The following is a 16,297-nucleotide window of genomic DNA, read 5'->3' on the forward strand; positions in this document are numbered from 1 at the left end:
AACCTCAATTGTTGCATGGAGCCCACACCAGTAATAATCCCCAAATCCTCCCATGGGTAGACCCCGATAATCATAGCTTGGACCCCACCTCGGTGTTCCACACTCCTCAGCGACAGGGGAGCTATGATCCCCCAGCACCTGAACCCCTGCTGGTAAGGGTTGTAGTACTAAGGAATGACGTCCTTAGCCATATGCAGACTAAATGACATAGTATGAGGTGTACAGTGCTTCCGTATTCCATACTACGACATACCATACCTCTCGTTTCCAAGTCGTCTACGACATCTATTCTAACATACAAAGTTCACATTCCACATCGCATCGTAATTCCACAATTTTATAATCATAAGATATAAATGAAATAATTAATAAAACAGGTTCTACCAAGAATAAATTCATACATATGCATGATTCCTGATAATCAATCTAAAATGATAAACATTCCAAAATAAAATCAAGGCCTATCCCCACTCACCTTGCTTTAGTTGATTTTGCACTGTCGGATTAGTTCACGAGTCGTTTGCCGGTAGATTCAATGATCCAAAGTTAGTTCATAATATTTATAAACCAAACATACATGTTAAGCGGTATCCTAATGTTTCTGGAGTTTCAATATAGATTAGGTTAATTTAAAACAGGTCTGGAGTTAAGAGAACGTCTGACAGCAACACTAGTCTGTGTTTCTAGTTGACCAGTGACTTCCACCAGAGACAAACAACAAACAGAAAATTGACTCGAGAGTTAGGTTTTTAAAAATTATCAACTAAACATGCATGTTATATGATATTCTAATGATACTGAAATCCCAAGATAAGTTAGGGTCGATTTGGAATAGATTTGGAGTTAAGAAACACATTTCTGTACTCTGGTCTATGTCTCTGATTGACCAATAATTTCTACCAGAGACAAACAGCAAGGAAAAATCGACTTGAGATTTACGTTTCTAAAAATTATCAACTAAACATGCATACTAGATGATATTCTAATGATATTGAGATCCCAAGATTAGTTAGGGTCGATTCAGAATAGATCTGAAGTTAAGAAATACTTTTCAGTAACTCTGGTCTATGTCTCTGGTTGACCAGTAACTTCCACCAAAGACAACCAGAAACGAAAAATAAAAAGAAAAACAAAGTTTTAATGGAGGTTTTGGGTTGGTCTTCCCCAATTGACATCAGGGATGGTGTCTAAATCATAGATTATTCAAATTGAACCCAAGTATAAGTTTGGAAAATGGGTAATTTGTTAAATTGAGTTGGGGTTGGGTGTATACAAAGGATTTTGATTTCCAATTACAAATACAGTCATACATGATAGAAAATTTGTTTTTAATTGGTAAAAGCTAATTCATAAATCATGAATTGGTTAAGTATTAACTTAGAAACAGAATTAGATGAAGAAATTATAGAAATCCTAAGTCTAAAACAGATTTGAAAAGAAAATTAACTAGAATTTAGAGGTTGTCTTACCAATTGGAAAACAATAGGATAAATTCTAACTTATAGCTTAACAATCATAGAAGATTTGGAAATTTCAGAATGAAATTAGCAAGGTTTGCTATAGGATTTATGATCAAGGAAGAGAGAGGTGAGATGAGATACTACCTCAACGAATTTGGGACATCCAAGTTCTTCCTCCTCTTCTTCTCTTCTTCTTTTCTTCTTCTTCTTCTTTCTCTTTTCTTTTCTTTTCTTCTCTGCTTCCAACGTATTCCATATAGAGATAGGAATAGTGAAATGAGTTTTAGGTTTAATTTTTTGTTTATATAGACAGTGGGTTGAGTCGGTTAGTTTAGTCTTTATCCCAATTAATTATAAAATAATTAATTGATCGAATTTGTGTATGAGGGTTAGTTAAATGGGCCCCACGTACTAACGTTGTTGGGAAAACATTTCAACAAGCTAAATGAGACGCTGCGGCAAGATCCTCGACTCGAGGCACTGGGTTCCGCACTCTTGAGACAGGAATCTGGACTAATAATACTTTGGTTGATATAAGTGGTTGACCAGAGGGATCCACCAGAGTGTTTTAAATGTTGTCCAAGTGTCGGAACACCTCGAGCTTTGGCGGTTTCGCGTATTAACATATTTTCAATAATGTTTTCATGCCCCAAATACCCAAAACATGGCCAGGGTCGCTTTCTATGATTTATAAATTAGATTGTAAATTTTGAAATTGTACGGGGGAGGTATGCATCATTTTGCCAGTAGACGACGAGTTAACACCAAGATTCCTTCTTCTACTCATTCGAACATCAAAGCAATACTCCAAAATGTATACAAAGCTGCCACTTCGGATTCTGGACCTACCATCGGATTCAGGTTAGGGTTCAGGTAAAAAAAAGCCAAGCTGTAACATTCTTCCCACCTTACAGAAATTTTGTCCTCGAAATTTGGCGTATCTGGGGATTCGTACAAGTTAGGATACCTCAATCACTTCCATCTTTTTACCACCCAGGTGTTCCTTTATCGGGGCGATTACTTCATAGTACCTTTTTGTCTTGTATCGGCATACTTCTTTCATTTTAATTGAGCTGTCAATGTTCAATTCTCAAATATTCGGCCCTCAACAAGCGATGTAAATCACACCCAGGTTTGGTTAATCTAAGACTCTACTCATTATAGGGATCCAAGGGAAATCGAACCCCAAACATATACTTTAAGAAATCAACTGATCAAGTTATCCTCGTATATTCCACCCACTAATCTATGTTTCTTACAGTTTTGGGTTAAATGGTATTAGTTTATACTACCTTGCTTACAAGATTTTTTTTTTTTTTTTGTGAAGACTTTCACTACATGTTCTTCAATACCTAACTCAACTTTAGAATGAATAGGGTATTGATGGGATCACTACTATTCACTCCCAATGATAGAGGGGACATTCGGTGACCCATTACTCTACTCATATGTATTGTTGAGCAAGGTTTTGTCAAAAATTCTTCAGTTCTAATCCTTTTTGTTCTTGGTTATTCTTGGTTATACTGACACCTATTTCCGTTATTTATTTTTTTTTTTTGCCAACTTAAACCTCCAGATCTGTTATTCATCCCAATTACTTGATATACCTCATACTTACTTGAATTCAGTCTGTAATGTTCTATCTATTTGATTCGTGGCTATATATCCTTATCGAGACTTTATTACGTGTCTACGGTCTCTCACCGTCCTTCCAGAATCTAGATACGAATATAAGATTTTCTAATGGATAAAGTTCATACACTTGATTTAGATTCCCAACATATCCAGCAAGAGTGCTAGCCATTAAATTGTGTTCTAAGTTCTTCTAGGGCATATTTCTATTACTAGCAAAAGTAGTAGGAACAAAGGAGTGTGATGCACTAAACTTAAATAATATTCAAATAGGTATGGATGAATGATAGGAGGACACAATCCACAAGAAACATTTCTATTGGATCGAGTTCGAATCATGATTGTTTTCTGAAAAGAAAATTTTGGAAATATATATACTTGCTTGCAATAAGAAGATTCGACATATCACATATGTTGGGACAACATTGTACTCTCTAAATACTAGAATGGAATCAATCAAGGGTACATGCTTCACAAAAGTATGATTTAAGATTTGAAATTTAAAGTCGAAATGTTTAGGCAGAAGGATGATGAGGCAGGTTTAAGCAGAAACGTGTACTCGTGTGTCCTAACTTAAACACTGGATTTGGCCTGACCGTGGATGGAGTAAGATTTCGATATGGGTTGTTTGAGTCTGGAGTTATTCTATTCCTCTTTCAATTACACAGAAGTCCTTGGCTGTCAGGGTTCAATTATGTTACAATTAGGTTGGTAGATCTCTACAATTTATTGATTATCTTTTCGAGTTTATTATTCATCTCATGAATGTCGTTATTGTCATAATGGTATTCTTCGATTGGTATTAAGGTGTAATTCATTTGCAAATCTCCTTATAGCGTTAATTCTTCACTCAGACTGTAGTCAACTAGAGTAGGTATAAACTAGGAGTTCCAATCACATAGTTCTCTATCCATTAATGCACATTTGAGAATCTAAATTTTTGTACTTAGGAAAACATTTTCCATTACACGGGTATAATTTATCTTGTGAGTATAGAGGTTAAATCATGGGTGAGGTGTCCAAAACTAAGTTTCAAAAGTATTCAACTCAATCTCAACCGAATTTCAGTGTCCTGCCAGTCTCTGGTTTGTGTGAGGTGTCGATCAGTCACATCAACCAGAGTGTCGGGGATAGGTTTTAAAACCCAAATCACAATTCATTTTCTCCATTTCTTATTAGACTTTTAGGAGAGCGGTTGCTCTAAGATCGACCAGAGGCCCTCTCCTTTTTAAAATTTTTTTTTTTTTAATGTATTCTCTCATCATTCCAAGGCTTTTCTTCAAGGTTCTTGTACTCAGTATTGCAAAAAGGCAAGTTTTATTTGAAATCCCTAAATTTTAAAAAAAAAAAATTTTGTTTCATACAAACCCTAGGTCTTTTCTTATAAAATCTTTTTTTTTTTTTTTTTTTTTTTGTGATAAATGTTGTTATTCTTTGTTCATTGCTTCAATTAAATGATTTCTTTGCTATTCTTGTTTGTGATGTTTATGTGTATCATATAATTTTCTCTTCTTCTTTTTTTTTTTTGGTAAAACTTCTAACTCTTTTCATCTCTTATTGTTTCCTTGTAGCCATATCTTCAAGTAGAGCCAGTGGTGCATCAAGGATCAAGGAAGACTGTGGCTAGTAAATGCCAACGACAAGAGTCACTAACCCAGCTATCGTTATCATCCTCATCATCTGAGGATGAGCCATATGTTACTTCTACAGAGGAGGAAGAGAAAATGGGGGAATTTGATGAGGATCGATTCTTAAATTACTCAATTTAAGAAAAAAATAATAATAATGGGGTACCTATCGTGTGAAGAAGGTGGAGGATGGTATGATGATCAATACAGAGCATCTCAGGAAATTCGGAGTTTACGAGTGTTTCAATGCTTTGGGTTTGATTTTACTGATGAGGCGATAGGTGGAGAGCGAACAGAGTCAATCAACAATGCTATCCTCAAAAGAATGCAATTCTTTAACAAAGCTGGTAGTGATGAGGAAGGAGGACCGCATCAGGGTGCCACTGTTGGAGGTCATGCTGAGGTCTCATCATCACAGAGACCGTTATCACCAATTGGAGTTTATGGTTGGGAGGACATGCAGGTACAGGGCTCACCAACATATCTACCTGGATGGATCAGGGCTTCGCAAGAGTGGAGGACAGACTGGGTATCATGGAGCGAAGCTTGACTTCTAGGATGCACGTTTTCAAGTTGATTCGCATCCACCGCCATCAGCACAAGACCTGCCTTAGGAGTAGACTTAGAGCTTAGGATCTTTTGGAGTTGCTAGTTATGTTTATGTTTTTGTTTATGTCTTTTTCTTTTACCAGTTGTGTTTTTTTTTTCTTCCTGCAGTTCTGATGTAAAAACTTATGCTCTTAGTTAATATATATATTATCAGCTTTTTGCACCTGACTAGTCTCCTATGATGTTCTTCTACCTCCACTTTATATTTATGTTATTTATTTATTTATTTATTTTTGGCTCTAGTCCTTTTTACTTTCGCTTCCTTCGCTTATGAGTGTAAATAGAGCATCACGCTCTGATACCATCTTTGTCACACCCACAAACCACCCCTGGGAGGATTCGGCTAGTGACCCAAATACCCAAAGTATTTGAAGACCTCCAGGATCCCGATGCAGTATATACACATCACAAGCACAACACCATATCAAGATAAAAAGTATTTCATTGATCAGAATGCACGAAAAGTACAATTTACAAGTTTATATACATATTATTTACATTCAGATCCCCTTTTTCTCAAACAGCCTAAATTTACATAATTTCATCATTTGGGCTAGAAACAAGCTATACTAAAATATTTATAGTGAAAATACATCTACCATAAAGAGTAGAGTTTTAACAAAAGAAAAACAAATAAAAAGACTACGTCATCAGTCCCAGTTCTCCAAGTAATTCCCTCCACCTCCATCATATCCACCTGCAAGCATGGTACAAAATTTCGCGATATATAGTCGATATATCGCAAAATTTTGGTAATTTCAATAGGGCCGAGATGAGATGTGAAGGCGAAACCAAAAAAGACAAAATTTCGACGATATTTCGTAATATTTTGGGACATTTCGACGATATAACGAAATATCACCGAAATGTTACAAAGACCTCACGTGACTCATTAAACCATGGTTATAAATACCATATTTCGCCAACTAACAGTCGAAATATCGACCGAGAGCTAGGCAAAAGCTATTTTTGGCTAGCTACACTCGTTTCTTCTCTGAAATTATACCGTGGTCCACATATGTCCTTCAAACAGAGAGCAATGGACGTCGACTCTAGCAGGCCATGAGTGGGGTTGAGCCAGGAAGGCACAACAACTATTATTAGCCCTTGTGAGTTGCGACTTGTGAGTCTTGTCTCTTGTAAGTTGTAAGTTGTGATTTCACTGATTTGTGAACTTGTGAGTTGTGAGTTGTGACTTTGTGTATTGCCTATTAAAGTATTGACTATTGAGCTATTGAGTATTAACTATTGAGTCATTAACTATTGTGGAGTTGATGAGAATATGATTTACGAATTATGTTTTGTGAGTTTTAATTAGTTTATTTAAATTTCTTTTATGTCTTTAACTGCCTAATCACTGTGTATTTAACTATTTATATACATTAGGGTCGGCAATCGTATACTGTCAATCAAGGGCGCAAGCCCAAAATATCACTTTAAATTCATTTTTTTGTAATATGAAGGTTTAAATGTGTTTATTTAGCTTAAATAAGGGTGTTCATGAAGTATCAGACCCAGATATGGCAAAAAAACCACCGAGATGGACTCCCAAAATATTACAAAAAAAATGTAATATTTCAGCAAAATTTCTCCATATTTCAGATATTTTGGATATCTCGGTAGGCCCGAGATACCGATATATCGTGAAATTTAATACTTTGTCTGCAAGACCATCTAAAAAAAAATATTCCACATGGATGAACTCCACTGAGCCCAGTAAGTAAAGGATAGTCCACACACAAGCATTCACACATACAAGGCAAAAATCCTAAATGCATAGATTCAATTTTAAACCTAATTTTCACCTAACAAACAATGCTTAAGTCTCTAAGTCGGTACTATGCCAACAACTCGAAAAAACAGATTTGGGTCCGTCAACTCAACCCAAGCCGTAACCTCAATTGTTGCATGGAGCCCACACCAGTAGTAATCCCCAGATCCTCCCGTGGGTAGACCCCGATAATCATAGCCTGGACCCCACCCAGTGTTCCACACACTCCTCAGCGACAGGGAGCTATGATCATCCAACACCTGAACCCCTGCTGGTAAGGGTTGTAGTATTAAGGAATGACGTCCCTAGCCATATGCAGACTAAATGACATAGTACGAGGTGTACAGTGCTTCTGCATCCCATACTACGGCACACCATACCTCTCGTTTTCAAGTCGTCTACGGTATCTATTCTAACATACAAATTTCACATTCCATCACATTCCACATCGCATCGTAATTCCACAATTTCATAATCATAAGATATAAATGAAATAATTAATAAAATAGGTTCTAACAAGAATAAATTCATACATATGCATGATTTCTGATAATCAATCTAAAATGATAAACATTCTAAAATAAAATCAAAGCCTATCCCCACTCACCTTCCTTTAGTTGATTTTACACTGCTGGGTTAGTTCACGAGTCGTTTGCCTGTAGATTCAATGATCCAAGAGTTAGTTTCTAATATTTATAAACCAAACATATATATTAGGCGGTATCCTAATGTTTCTGGAGTTCCAATATAGGTTAGGTTAATTTAAAACAAGTCTGGAGCTAAGAGAACGTCTGACAGCAACACTGGTATGTGTCTCTGGTTGACCAGTGACTTCTACCAGAGACAAACAATAAACGAAAAATTGACTCGAGAGTTAGGTTTCTAAAAGTTATCAACTAAACATGCATGTTATATGATATTCTAATGATACTGAAATCCCAAGATAAGTTAGGGTCGATTCGGAATAGATTTGGAGTTAAGAAACACCTTTCTGTACTCTGGTCTATGTCTCTGGTTGACCAGTAACTTCCACCAGAGACAAACAACAAGGAAAAATCGACTCGAGAGTTACGTTTCTAAAAATTATTAACTAAACATGCATACTAGATGATATTCTAATGATACTGAGATCTCAAGATAAGTTAGGGTCGATTCGGAATAGATCTGAAGTTAAGAAATACATTTCAGTAACTCTGGTCTATGTCTCTGGTTGACCAGTAACTTCCACCAGAGACAACCATAAACGAAAAATAAAAAGAAAAACAGAGTTTTAATGGAGGTTTTGGGTTGGTCTTCCCCAATTGACATCAGGGATGGTGTCTAGGTCATAGATTATTCAAATTGAACCCAAGTATAGGTTTGAAAAATGGGTAATTTGTTAAATTAAGTTGGGGTTTGGTGTATGCAATGGATTTTGATTTTCAATTACAAATACAGTCATACATGATAGAAAATTTATTTTTAATTGGTAAAAGCTAATCCATAGCCAATGAATTGATTAAGTATTAACTTAGAAACAGAATTAGATGAAGAAATTATAGAAATCTTAAGTCTAAAACAGATTTGAAAAGAAAATTAACTAAGATTTAGAGGTTGTGTTACCAATTGAAAAACAATAGGATAAATTCTAACTTATAGCTTAACAATCATAGAAGATTTGGAAATTTCAGAATGAAATTAGCAGGGTTTGCTATAGGATTTATGATCAAGGAAGAGAGAGATGAGATGAGATACTACCTCAACGAATTTGGGAAGTTCAAGTTCTTCCTCCTCTTCTTTTCTTCTTCTTCTTCTTTCTCTTTTCTTTTCTTCTCTGCTTCCAACGTATTCCACATAAAGATAAGAATAGTGAAATGAGTTTTAGGTTTAATTTTTGGTTTATATAGACAGTGGGTTGAATCGATTAGTTTAGTCTTTATCCCAGTTAATTATAAAATAATTAATTAATTGAATTTGTGTACGAGGGTTAGTTAAGTGGACCCCACGTACTAACGTTGTTGAGGAAACATTTCAACAAGTTAAATGGGACGCGGCAGCAAGATCCCCGACTCAAGGCACCAGGTCCCGCACTCTTGAGATAGGAATCTGGAGTAACAGTACTCTGGTTGATATAAGTGGTTGATCAGAGGGATCCACCAGAGTGTTTTATATGTTGTCCAAGTGTCGGAACGCCTCAAGCTTTGGTGGTTTCGCGTATTAACACATTTCCAATGATGTTTTCATGCCCCAAATATCCAACACATGGTCAAGGTCGCTTTCTATGATTTATAAATTAGATTGTAAATTTTGCAATTGTACGGGGGAGGTACGCGTCATTTTATCGATAGACGACGAGTTAATACCAAGATTCTTTCTTCATCTTCTACTCTTTCAAACATCAAAGCAATACTCCAAAAAATATACAAAGCTGCCACTTCGAATTCTGGACCTACCATCGAATTCAGGTTCGGATTCGGGTTCGGATAAAAAAAAGCCAAGCTGTAATAGTACTTTTTGCCCCCCTTTGCAATAAGATTCCCAATTACCAAAAAAAAGGGGGAAGAGTGAAGGCCATCATTATCTCTCATCCCTAGCTAATTGTTGAAGGTTTGTAATATCCTTCTTCAGTACAATTAGAGGGACAAATCCCATGGATAAAAAGATTCTCTCTTCACAAAAGTTAATAGAGATTGAGTTTTATATTGAGAGATCCAAAATGCCCTTCACATTTAACGATAGAGGTGTCATCACTAGTTCTCGACTATGAAGGTTAACTTAAGAGGAATCATTGAAGGCATTGTAAATTCTTTCTGAGGAGGATTATTGAATGTTTGCATCATATCACGCAACATTGCCAAAATTTCTAGGGCAGTGAGCTATCATGTGGGTTACCAAAATATTTCAACTGGTCTTGTATCGAAGTTAAGCTGTAAAGGAGTTTCCGAGCAAGTTTATGTAGCAAGTTACAAGAAAGGTTTAAGTGGAATGGGCAACAAATTTGTTCTCTTTTGATTCTGATTTTGATTCCATTAGAATCGGTTAGAAATCAAATAAAGGAAGGTTGGAATCGCCTAAACCCTATTATTTGAATATGAAGTTAGCTTGAATTGGGAATTAGGAATCGAGAATCAGATTGAGCCGATTCTAATCTAATTTAAATGGAATCGATGATCCAAGTGCTACCATACATTAGAGGAAAATGAGGTCATTTCATGTGATAAGGAGAGAGATAGACACCTCAGCTAACGTATCTTACTCCAGCGATTTTGAAAACCTTTTATCAATATTTATGGGAGAGGGTTTTCCATACATCCTCTCCGTATCTCTTTCTTTCCGTTTCCTTTTTGTTCTAATTATTGGGCCAATTCTGTTCATGTCCAAGTTTAAAAAATGGGTTATGGGACCCAACTTTGCCCAAGTCCGGATTCCTGATTCCCGAGTGGAAAATAAATGTGCGAGAAAAGAATAGTGGACTTTTAAATGGGAACTAGGAATCGAGAATCAGATTGAGCCGATTCTAATCTAATTTAAATGGAATCGATGATCCAATTGCTACCATACATTAGAGGAAAATGAGGTCACTTCATGGGATAAGGAGAGAGATAGACACCTATACTAACGTATCTTACTCCAGCGACTTTGAAAATTTCTTCTCAATATTTATGGGAGAGGGTTTTCCATACATCCTCTCTGTATCTCTTTTTTTCCGTTTCCTTTTTGTTCTAATTACTGGGCCAAATCTGTTCATGTCCAAGTTTAAAAAATGGGCTATGGGACCCAACTTTGCCCAAGTCCGGATTCCTGATTCCCGAGTGGAAAATAAATGTGCGAGAAAAGAAGAATGGACTTTTAGAAGCTTTTCTCTTATATCAAAGCCAGGTTTCGATCCTGGGACCTGTGGGTTATGGGCCCACCACGCTTCCGCTGCGCCACTTTGATTTGTTGGTTATGTTATACAAATATTATTAATGTAGTTAAGATTTCATAGAGAGCGACTTTGAAAAAACTGAAGTGACGTACCCATATCATCTTTAATGGTTATTGAAGAAGTCGTAGCTTCATACTTCAGTGCTTAATCCAATTGATTAAATGCTGAACTACTAACTACCAAATCCCCATTTAATTATTAAAATAGAATTGGAAAAGTTATGTTAGCACTAATGCTAATCATTCCTTAATTAATCTCATTAAATGAACAAATAAGAAATTACCCAAAAAGCCCTTGCACTTAAAATTTCTGACATTACATTGCAATTTTAGGAGTCCAATCCAAATAAGATGGGTTCCAACTTAATATTTCTGTGAAGCTTAGAGGCCCATAAATTTAAGAACGTGCAGAAGGCTCTGATTGGACTGGTCCAAGCCCAATCCGAATCCGGCCAGGCTTGGAAAACACTATTGTCACATTCCATACCTTTCCTATGTGTTAACTGTTAAGCTTAATCTTACCAAAAAAAAACAAAAAAAAACTAGTAAAGGGATTTCATCAAAAAAAGAAAGAGCTTAGTAAACGACTTCCAACAAGGATTGTAAACTCAGAATCGGGGATCGAATCACTCGGCAAGCTGATTCTAATTCGATCCAGATCGGATCCAAATCGATCAGAATCAATCACAAAAACCCAAGGATCGGCTCCTCATATTGAAATCCAAGATTTAGTCTCTCAACAATACTAAATTCGGTCATGCCAGAATGGCCAGAATCAGGGATCGTCTAATTTTAAAGAAGTTTGGTGAATGTGTCTTAGAAGAAAAAATATTTTAGTTGTAGAAATTTGAATCTTTTGAAACTTTAGAAATTTGCCTTATTTTTTACAAATTATAATCGAATGTTTTCTTTGGGAGAGGGATTAATCTTGCAGAATTTTTGTTGACTTCGTTATTTTATCAACTTATTATCACATATCCATTTTGCCATTAAAAAAAATTTATCACATTTCTATTGTATGCTTATTTTATTTTTGAGCTGTTCATTTTATAGATGTGTTATTTGGAAAAAAAAATTTTTGTTAATTGAACCTAGTGATGGTAAAGGTTGTTCCATTGTGACCAAATAGTCACAGGTTTGAGTCTCAAAACAGTCTCTAGCAGGGGTAAGATTGCGTACATTATGACCCTTATCAGACCCCATCATGGCGGGAGACTTGTGCATTGAATTTATATATGAAAAAAAAAATTAATTAAAAAATTAAAAATAAAAATATTGAAAATAATCCCACATCGATTATGTTTGGGATTTTGGATGTCTTCATATACTTAGTTGGGCACATCAACTACTTATTTTAGTTTTTAAGTTGAAAGTAACATATGTCAAGTGGCATCTTTATAACGGTCTAGCCATCCCTACCATTCTTAATTTGCTTTATATATATATATATATATATATATATATATATATATATATATATATATATTCGAATTTAATATGAGAAAACTAAGACCCACCACTTCATTGGCTTTTTACACTTGTCCTGTGTCCATAAAATTAACTCAAATCCCACTATTGCTTGCCCCATAACGATACAATTCATCAAAGACACCTAACGTGAAAAGCTACTTTTTATCTAAAAAAAGAACTAGAAAGCTACTGCTATAAGGTGTATAAGTGGATGTGATAACCTTGTCCACAAGAATATAAATTAAGTCACCTTTTAGTCTTATCATTCACTTTATTATTTGATTTGTTACTTTAACATCATTCCACGGATGGATGATACATGGCAAGTTTACTTGACTTCTCTCAGCTCCTGTCCGGTCAGGTTCATAGGTTCCTTAGGGGATTGGAAATGATGACCTCACCCCCTGTTAGAACATATTACCTGGGTGGGGTGAGGTCATCATTTCTGCCCTCCCTATGAGAGGAACCTACGAATCTGACCGGACAGAGAACCTGAGAAGAGAAAAATTCTTTTAGAGTCCGTTCATATGAAACAGGATTCGGCATTGATTCTTAGAAGCCTTTGGAACCAAGGGTGGCTAGCCCACTATCCCATAGGATATGAAAAGTCTATGTTTGACACGCACATCAAGACAATGTAGACATCAATCATTCGACATTAGGGTTCGGGGAATAGACTTTCATCGTCCACATCCCCGATACGTCCCATCTCAACGTATCAAGGTATGTTGTGAATCACTTGTATTTATTGAAGGCAAGTTCAGGAAAATCCAATACCCACCAAAAGGATTGATAATTTCTTACCAAACAACTTTGCATTTAAAGTGTACATACGAAAACCGGCCAATCTTGGGTCGTACTAGGACTCAAAGTCTCATCATATCATATCATGGCACATCCTCATGATCGCCTATAAAGGTTAGTTGAAGACTCTAGGTAAGACAGATTGACCTCAATCCACCATTTTAGAACCAGTTCTTAACTTAAATCAACCAAGGTTGAGGAGCCCTGATTTGATTCTACGTTTCTTCTCCAACCATCTCTCCATTTTGACTGATTGCCCTAGAAACTGACTTTGGTGGGTCATTTATTAATTGTCTTCAATGCGTTTGAAAATAACTCTCAGCTCTGAGCCTCACTCTCTCAGATCAGTAGGTTTCTTCTTTTTTGCACTTGATTCATTAAAATTGTTTCTTAGAATCCAAATTGATCAAATGATCCAAGCTCATAGGTTTTGATGTGGCTATATCATTAATAGTAGTAATATGGTAGGATTAGAAAAGAAACAGAAAATCCCACGAACTAGTAGGATTAGTTTGGTGATGACATAATTATTATTAAACAATATCACTCTATTACAGAATTATTATTGTGCTTTAAGGGATTGAGAACTAAGAAGGTGACTGTGAACTCAAATCCCTTTGACATCAACTCTCTTGTATTTTAAGTTTTGGCCAAATGTTCTCTGTGCCGAGGGCGCAGGCTGCGGCCATAGTCCTAGACACATGGAGGTGAAATGACCACCCCCCTCCCTAAATGGTGGAAATTCCACCCTCATGTGTCTGGGCGCAACTTGCGTTGCGGCACAGAGAGTCAACCCTAAGTTTAAATTAAACTTGATGCTGGCAAAATGACCACTGGGCATTATATTAGCTATGATTTCGTAAGGCAAGCTAGCTGAGCCAAGCTAATAAGATGGTTATCATATCAAATGACATTCTATGAAGTATAGAAGAATATGTTTATTTAATTTTTTAGGACAGCCACATGGCAACAGTACCACCAACATTTGGTGGCACTGCCAAACCCCTTCTAGTGGCACCACCAATGCTTTTGACCATTTTACCCTTGCCTCTTAATTTTACTTTAAGGGAGAAAGTTTGCTGTTCGGGAGTGTGGTCTATGCCAGCACTCCCATGAGTCTATCTTTCTCTTCCCCATTTGAAAAGACACCTCTGCCCCCTTGTTTTGAGGAGGATAGAGATAGACACATGGGAGTGTTGGCATAGACCACACTCCCGGACAGAAAACTACTTCCCTTACTTCAAATAAGGGTCCCCTCATTTGAAAAACACAGCCTACAATTTAGAATCCAGAGCTCAAGAAGGAGAACATCCAATGACGCAAGAGAAAACCCCTTTGAAAGTGAAAAACAATCAAAAATACCTAAATTGCCCTCTGGAGCTGGGATTTGGCCAATAATTCAACGAGAGCGTCAAAACTCTACAAAACTGAGTTTGCAAGGCTTCCTTGGCCAATACAAGTATTTTCCTCTTTCCACTATTATTTAATTATTTAATTTATTTAGTTAATTATCTAATTATTCAAGTCGTTAATTAGCTCTTTTTTTTAGCTTAAATTACTTTTTGCATACCATTTATACTACCAATTTCATTTTATAACCTTATCCCAAATAGGTGGTTTTGACCTTTAGCACATTTAAAATACCATGCCTAGATCTACGTTTGAATTGATCCCTACTAAAGGTACCTAGGCAGTTTGTCAAAGTGACATTAAGACCTTTTGATTCTAATGTTGATCTTTATAACTACAACTTGGCATTAATCACTATTTTTATCTCATCAATTAAAATAATATCATCCGCAAAAAGCATACACCAAGGAACGTCATCTTGTATGACTCTGGTTAATTCATCCATGATTAACGCAAATAAATAAGTGCTTAAGGTTGATCCTTGATGTAACTCAAGTGTCATTGAAAATTCACTACCTTGACCCTCCCACAGTTCTTATGGTGTTGTAGCTAGTTACTACACCATCATACATATATTTAATTATGTCTATATATTTACATGACATTTCTTTTCTGTAGTAAATTTCAAATTAACTCTCTAGGGACTTTATCGTAGGTTTTTTCTAGTTTAATAAAGACCATATGGAGTCTCATCTTACCCTCTCTATATCTTTCCATGAGTCTCCTAAATTAGAAAATAGCTTCCTTCGTAAAACATCCTAGCATAAAACCAAATTGATTATATAAAATAATAGTTTCCTTTTTTAAGTGGGTTTCAATAATCCTTTCTCATAACTTCATTGTACGACTCATTAGTCTTATGCATCTATAGTTATTGCAACTCTAAATATCACTTTTATTTTTTGTAAATCGAGACCACAATACTTCTCCTCCATTTATGTGAAATTTTCTTTGTAGATATAATCTTGTTAAACGGCGTGGTTAGCCAAGATAAACTACAAATTCTTAAGTTTTTCCATACTTCTATAGAGACCCTATCTGGGTTTGCTGCCATGCCTACTAATTTCATATTTCTTAAAGCTTCTTTTACTTCAGACACCCTATTGAGTATTGAGACCCTTACCAATGTGGGGGCCAATGAGGGAGACACACTTGGGCATCCAACATAAGGAGCACAACGATCATTTCTCCCCTTCTATGTTGACGCAAAGTAATGCAACCAGACAAGATTCATCTTCCCTACTAATATATAATACTAGGGGAAGGGTTTGCTGTCCGATTGCGTGACCCCATCACTATCGCAAGGGGCCAATGAGGGGGCAAAGGGGCATGATGATCATTTCACTCCTTTGTGTATGGACGCATATATGTAAAGGTGTCAAACTGGATCTAGAATCTGTTCCATACCGAATAACTGGAACCACCCCAAACCGAATAGAATTTGGGTACAATAAAAAATTGGGGAATAGAATTGAGGCGTAACCTGGTTACTTTTTGGTACCAGCATAGGAACCAACAGTTATAATCGAAACCAAATCGAATTCGGATACCAATATATTAGAGTATATTAATATAATATAATATTAATATATTGTAGTATATTAATA

General features: G+C 36.0%; 1 non-coding gene across 1 annotated transcript; it reads right to left on the bottom strand.

Annotated features, from left to right (window-relative positions):
* Positions 1–10,946: 10,946 nt before the first annotated feature.
* Positions 10,947–11,018, bottom strand: TRNAM-CAU. Its single transcript has one exon. It is a non-coding gene; the product is annotated as a tRNA-Met (tRNA).
* Between the last annotated feature and the right edge of the window lie 5,279 nt (positions 11,019–16,297).

The sequence above is a fragment of the Telopea speciosissima genome, chromosome 11, assembly GCF_018873765.1.
Source record: "Telopea speciosissima isolate NSW1024214 ecotype Mountain lineage chromosome 11, Tspe_v1, whole genome shotgun sequence".
In the NCBI taxonomy this organism is placed as follows: domain Eukaryota; kingdom Viridiplantae; phylum Streptophyta; class Magnoliopsida; order Proteales; family Proteaceae; genus Telopea; species Telopea speciosissima.